Genomic DNA, 7,145 nt, shown 5'->3' with positions numbered 1-7,145 from the left:
ATTCATTCGACATAAATAACCAGACACACACCCACCCACCCACTCAAAAAAAAAAAAAAACAAAAAAACCCCACACACACACACACAAAACAAACCCTGAAACAAAAACAAACAACAACAAAAAACCCAACAAAAATAACAAAAACATCCCCCTCCCCCCCAAAGAACAACAACAACAACAAAAAGAACCTATTGAAAAAAATGAAACCAAAAAAAACAAAACAAACTCAACAACATTTGACCATGCAGTGTTCTCTGTTCTAGGAAACGGTTCTACAGTTGGTCCAACCACGCCAGGTATGTTTATTATGTTAATTTGTAATTACCCATAACGTATACTTTATAGTTACTTATAGGGACATTCCAGGAGAACAAGCAGTATATAGTCTTGTTTTGTTTAGACTTTTCAATATTAAGACAGTTTTTGAAGTATGTTTTCAACTAATATAGCCTTTGTAATGGTTTTGTCGTTCAGATTTATCCATACGTTATCTGGTGTGGTTAAAACTAGAAGGTATAAAATATGGGGGGGGGGGGGGGGGGGGGGGGGGTTAAAGAAATAGGTTAAATTTAGGGTTAGGGTTAAGAAAACATAGAGTAATGATAAAAGTCATTTGTCAAAAGGTTAACTTAAAAAAACAATTGGCGCCATACCCTGAGTTAGGGACTGTCCATAAATATCGATGTGCTTCACAATCCGAACAATGTTCGGAAGGGGGGGGGGGGGGGGGGGGGGGGGGTAAAAAGCAATGTTCGGATTGCTTTTCAGGTAAAACATCGGTCCATCGAAGGTCAATGTTTCGTACACATTATATCAATGTTTTTATGTTAGGATTAGGGGAGGGGGGCAGGGGGTGAAACCCAATCGTAACATTGTTAGGATTATGAAAACCATTGACATTTATGGACCGTCCCTTACATGTATAGGCTTTTGGTAGTTGTCTGCATGTGATGGTGCGTCCTAGATAGTATGGAATCACAGTTTCTGCCAGAGGGAACGAAGGGTAATTTTTTTTAATGTACCCTAAAAGCTTGGAAAATAATGGATATATTTAGAAATATTATAGTAAGGAAACTACAATTTAAAATGTCTTTTATTCCACTGAGGAAGTTTAAATTTTTTAAACAAAACGTTGAGATTTTAAGATATTTTTTAAGACAATTTTAATATATATTTTGTGTAATTTTTAAGACGGTAATGTGCTTCGTTTTTTTTCATAAATATGTTCATTATTAAAGGAACTGACCATAATTCTGAGGTACACGCACCTTTTCTGTTACTAAGGTTGCCGAAAATATTTAACATATACCTCGGGTCAATACCCTTAACTTCTCTAGTGTGCTAGAATTTCATAAAAGCCTATCTTAAAAAAATCAAAGAATAACAATATTTATATGCACCCCTGAACAAAGCTCGAGCGCTCCGTGCCGTCAGGCAATTCATATCCAAAAGGCCCCAGTCTAGACTTTAAGATTTATAAGCACGGGCCCAGGTTGGTGTTGGTGGCGTAATTCAGACACATGCTGTGTAATGAAATGCTGGATTGTATGATGTCCTTTGGCTGGAACATTTCATTTTGGTATGATGTAAGCGGGATTCCTGGGCCCGTATTTTCGAAGTCACCATAGCTAGGACATATTGTAGCTAGTTAAGAGCAAAATACGAATGTCGTATATTTAATATACGACAGGTTTTAAAAGATATATTAAAGTTCTTTCAGTGTGTCATGATTTACGATATTTGTTGTAAACAAAAATGCGAACTCTCATTAAGTGGAGATAGAACAAATGGGGTATTTCTCGCTGATGTTATCAAGACAATTCCCTCAAAACGTCATCTCTTTGTATAGAGATTCAAACTGACACTGGATTCAATGTATATCAAGCAAGGAACTGAAAATATTTAACATATACCTCGGGACAATACCCTTATCTTCTCTAGTGTACTAGAGTTTCATTAGACCCTATCTTTAAACATATAATAATAATAACAATGTGTATATATATATATATATAACCAGACCAGATAAATAACTCCCCTACGCATAATGTAACCTCACCGTGGTACAGAGGTGTAACATTCTCTGAGAATGGCCAGTACAGCACAAATCCCCTTGTTTTCTTCGAGATACAATTGAAATTTTGAGTAAAAATCGGTATCTATCTGTGATATTTGTATTTTTGCACAGTTCTTTACACTGTTTTTATTTAAATCTTGAATTTTTATATTGATGTTGATCATCACTTTATTTGTTTGCATTACCATAGTTTAACACCCAATAGCCGATGTATTTTTCGTGCTGGGGTGTCGTTAAACATTCATTCATTCAAGATAAATAACCAGACACCCCCCCCCCCCCCCCCCACTAAAAAAAAACAACAACAAAAAAACACGCACTCACACAAAACAAACCCTGAAACAAAAACAAACAACAAAAAAAAACCCCACCAAAATAACAAAAACATCCCCCTCCCCCCAAAGAAGAAGAAGAACAACAACAACAAAAAAGAACCTATTGAAAAAAAACGAAACCAAAAAACCCAAAACAAACCCAACAACATTTGACCATGCAGTGTTCTCTGTTCTAGGAAATGGTTCTACAGTTGGTCCAACCACGCCAGGTATGTTTATTATGTTAATTTGTAATTACCCATAACGTATACTTTATAGTTACTTATAGGGACATTCCAGGAGAACAAGCAGTATATAGTCTTGTTTTGTTTAGACTTTTCAATATTAAGACAGTTTTTCAAGTATGTTTTCAACTAATATAGCCTTTGTAATGGTTTTGTCGTTCAGATTTATCTATACGTTATCTGGTGTGGTTAAAACTAGAAGGTATAAAATATGGGGGGGGGGGGGGGGGGGGGGGGGGGGGGGGGGGGGGGGGTGTGTTAAAGAAAATGGGTTAAATTTAGGGTTAGGGTTAAGAAAACATAGAGTAATAATAAAAGTCATTAATTTTGTCAAAAGGTTAACTTAAAAAAAAAAAAATTGGCGCCATACCCTGAGTTACATGTATAGGCTTTTGGTAGTTGTCTGCATGTGATGGTGCGTCCTAGATAGTATGGAATCACAGTTTCTGCCAGAGGGAACGAAGGGTAATTTTTTTTAATACGTACCCTAAAAGCTTGGAAAATAATGGATATATTTAGAAAGATTATAGTAAGGAAACTACAATTTAAAATGTCTTTTATTCCACTGAGGAAGTTTAAAGTTTTCAAACAAAACGTTGAGATTTTAAGATAGTTTTTAAGACAATTTTAATATATATTTTGTGTAATTTTTAAGACGGTAATGTGCTTCGTTTTTTTCATAAATATGTTCATTATTAAAGGAACTGACCATAGTTCTGAGGTACACGCACCTGTTCTGTTACTAAGGTTGCCGAAAATATTTAACATATACCTCGGATCAATACCCTTAACTTCTCTAGTGTGCTAGAATTTCATAAAAGCCTATCTTAAAAAAATCAAAGAATAAAATATTTATATGCACCCTGAACAAAGCTCGAGCGCTCCGTGCTTTTTATTCAAATAAAACAACGACCAAACTAATATCGAAAGAAACTAGGAGTCAGTTACACATTGCCTAATGTTTGTTTTTTTCCTGTGACGTTTTGTCCTGTGGGTTTTTTTTTTTTTGTATGGCTTTTTACCTGTGAAGTGAATCAGTTAATTTACAAGTTGACTGAAATAATTGATTCTCCAGACGTCACGCGGCAAGAAAGTGCTGGAGCAAAATATTTTCTGAAGCGGTAGAACACTAAAAAAATAGCCTATTCTTTTAATCTTTCTTTTTTAATTTGTGGATTATATTACTTTATACCAATGGTTACATAAAATTGTAACGATTGTAGTGATGCTTTGGAGGGAGGGGTTATATGTGTTAAATAACTTATTGCTGTGTGTGGATTTGGCTGCCCAGTCAAGCTTACAGACAAGAGATTAAGGTTGTGCGCTGTCCGTCTGCAGTCATTTAGACTAACAAAAGCAAAGAGTCTGCCACAGTATAAACCATCGCATTCAACACTTTTGATGTATTGTTAAATGATCATAGTTGAAATCTCGTACCTTTGATAACTGTAAACTATATGTCTTGCTTTTATGTGACACTGAACTAGAGCAGTTCGGCGATTAAAGGGACATGCTTTGGTTTCTTTTAGCAGCTTGGGGATTAACACACACGTAATTACGTGTTGTCGTTAAATATAATAATATGTTTTAAATATTCATGTAATAAGTAAAGTTTGTTTTGTTTAACGACACTACTGTAGTACATTGATTAATCAATTATGGACTATTGAATGTCAAACATTTGGTAATTTTGACACATAGTCATCAAAGATAGTTCATATTTGTGAAAATGTAATCATGATTGTAATCATGATTACTGGGCAGTGTAATCGCAATCGTAATCGATTACTTTCATTTTCCTTGTAATCGTAATCGTAATCATGACATTCTTAAGTAATCGTAATCGTAATCGATTACTTTTGTCTGCCGTATATATATATATATATATATATATATATATATATATATATATATATATATAATAATAATAATAATAATAATATGTAGGCCTATGTATGTATATAAATGGCAGGTGGCAGAATAACAATTAACTGAATCGTACACAAACAGCTAAATGTATAAATTACATTTGAATATACTTGTAAATATTACACTGTGACAGTATCTACGAGAACGCGGTTTTGTCGCACCTTTAGAGATGTGCTTTAATACGGAGGTAAGAATCTACATTTGTGCTAGTTGCGATGGCGTCAAATTACCGATGGAGCCGACTTTAGAACTGCCATTTACTAAATATCGAATTAAAATGTTATTTTAAAAGTGTTATAGTATAAACAGAATTTGACACTCGTTTGTTTTTAATATGTAAAATATCAACCTCGTCAAGTTCTAATCAGTAGGCCTATTTTTTTTCTCGACAGAGCCTCTACAAATACCGTATATAAAACAATGTATCATTATTTTAATGGAAATGTTATTATTTGGTTTTCAGACGGCAAACCGCCGAGTTTCTGGATTATAATTGCGATAGTGGTTTTCTGCATTCTGAGTCTGCTTGTATCACTATGTGTATACCTGGCATTGAGGCGGAAAAAACAGAAAGACGAAGGTATTGTCACAAAATTATTCTTTGAAAATTGTGAAATGGATATTCTCAGTGACGTGTTTTCAGAGCTATTTAGAGTTCATTATTGTGGAATGTGAAGTTTTAAAAATGTAAGAAAAAAAGGGAAATCAAATGGGAGGGGTCGGTGTTCACGGGAACTAAGAAATACTAAAATATTAAGTTAATTCATATGTCACTGACATGACGTGATGATGAAAATTATAGCTCTGGTAATAGCGCCATACTCGAGGGATAAAGAGTTTTACAGCAGCATAGTGTTATGCTATTCTGGCATAGTGTATGTATATAATTTATGTTGGATTGTGTGGCAGATATCGATATGTGAAATTTGGATTCCTGCGTGAATATTCGTGAACTATTGTGACACACACAAATATGTAATGGACTGTAATACAAATAATTACGACATTCTTATTATTCTAGAAATAGAAAAGGTATGTTTAAAATGTATGAATTATAATAAGTGACTTACCTGAATTGGCAATACTTATCTGAATTAGCAGCATGGTCTACCTCGTACACAGGAACTGACAACGTGGTATATTGAGACAAGGGATATAACTCTTCGGGATTTCTGTGTTTGTGATTTTCACCGATATGCGAAAAGCATCAGTTTAGCGTCGATGATATATTGGAAATGATTTGATTGGTTTATAAATCAAATCTCATGATTGATTATGGAGAGATTCGAGGTTAAATATCATGCACTGAGATGGTATATAAACGGGACACGAATGTGGTTCAGCAGCCTGCTACCGAACACGGTCGGGCTGCTGATGCTCCCTTGCACCTGCAGTGCAGGCGGTCCCTCCTCTCCTCCCCCACCTTTCCTGTCCTGGACGGAGGAGACGACCGAGGCCGGCTCTTGTGTCAGGACAGGCGTGCGCAACAACAGCTTGCTCTGAATGTGCACATAAAGACCTATGGCCTGACCTGGTTCAGCATACGGTGACAGGTCGGAGGCAAGCCAGGTGATCAAGAGCAACAGAGATGATAGGACAACATGAACTGTGCCAGTGCCATGAAGATTGACGTCATCGTATCTGGATTCGAGAATTCGTTATTTTTTGGACAATCATTGGTGAATATTGACATACACATAAATGTTAGTTAATTAAATTGTAATCCCACATGGGAAGTTTATATAAGTGATAATTTGTTATTAAAGATATCTATATGTATCACTTGTTTGTTTGTGTGAATTATCACTAGTGTGTGCTCTGTGCTTTATTGTTAATGGTATGTTAGTTCTGCGTTCTGGGTACGAAGTTATGCCACAACCATAGTGTACGTTGGAAAAGGAATGTAACAATAGTTATACATTTCACAAACTGTTTCTAAGACAGCACATACCACGGTCTTTGAAATACCAGTCGTGGTGAACTGGCTGGAATGAGCAATAGCTCAGTTGGCCCACCGAGGCGTTTAAGAGGATCGATCCCAAACCGACTACGCATCAAGCGAGTGCTTTACCACTGAGCTACGTCCCGCTATGACAACGTTGATATAGATTCAGTCAATTATCGAATATTTTATTCTTCATTCATTTGTTTTGTTTTTTCACAGAAAATCCAGAGACGCCATACAAGATAATGGAAGACGAGGTAAGCATTTAGATATCTAGGCCTATACTACAAAGATGGAGGTTTCCAGGGCCGTATCTAGCGATGGTGCGGAGGTGTGTGTGTGTGTGGGGGGGGGGGGGGGGGGGGGGGGGGCAGCACATAGAAAAACGTGTCTTTGTTTAAAAGTGGCCATTTCATATGGATTTCAAGTGAACTTACGGTACGATATGCTATATTTAGTGTGTACGAAGCCAAAACAAGGGTCCAAAAAGTGTTTGTTGTTTCTGCATAGTCATGTTTTCATTATATAAATGACACCGAAACACATTCCATAGTTTGCACATGCATCTCGCAGTTGCCCCGTACACTGTGCGGGGTGTCATTCTCGATTTAGACAATTTCCAGGAAGGTCCATT

The 7,145-nt window shown here is 36.1% G+C and overlaps 1 long non-coding RNA gene across 1 annotated transcript; it reads left to right on the top strand.

Annotated features, from left to right (window-relative positions):
- Positions 1–21: 21 nt before the first annotated feature.
- LOC121386438 lies at positions 22–6,759 on the top strand. Its single transcript, XR_005959654.1, has 4 exons — positions 22–297; positions 2,590–2,622; positions 5,030–5,146; positions 6,731–6,759. It is a non-coding gene; the product is annotated as an uncharacterized LOC121386438 (long non-coding RNA).
- The last annotated feature ends 386 nt before the right edge of the window (positions 6,760–7,145 follow it).

Source organism: Gigantopelta aegis, chromosome 12, assembly GCF_016097555.1.
Source record: "Gigantopelta aegis isolate Gae_Host chromosome 12, Gae_host_genome, whole genome shotgun sequence".
Classification (NCBI taxonomy): Eukaryota; Metazoa; Mollusca; class Gastropoda; order Neomphalida; family Peltospiridae; genus Gigantopelta; species Gigantopelta aegis.
Note: the sequence above shows the minus strand (reverse complement) of the source record. Positions and strands in the feature narration are given on the sequence as shown.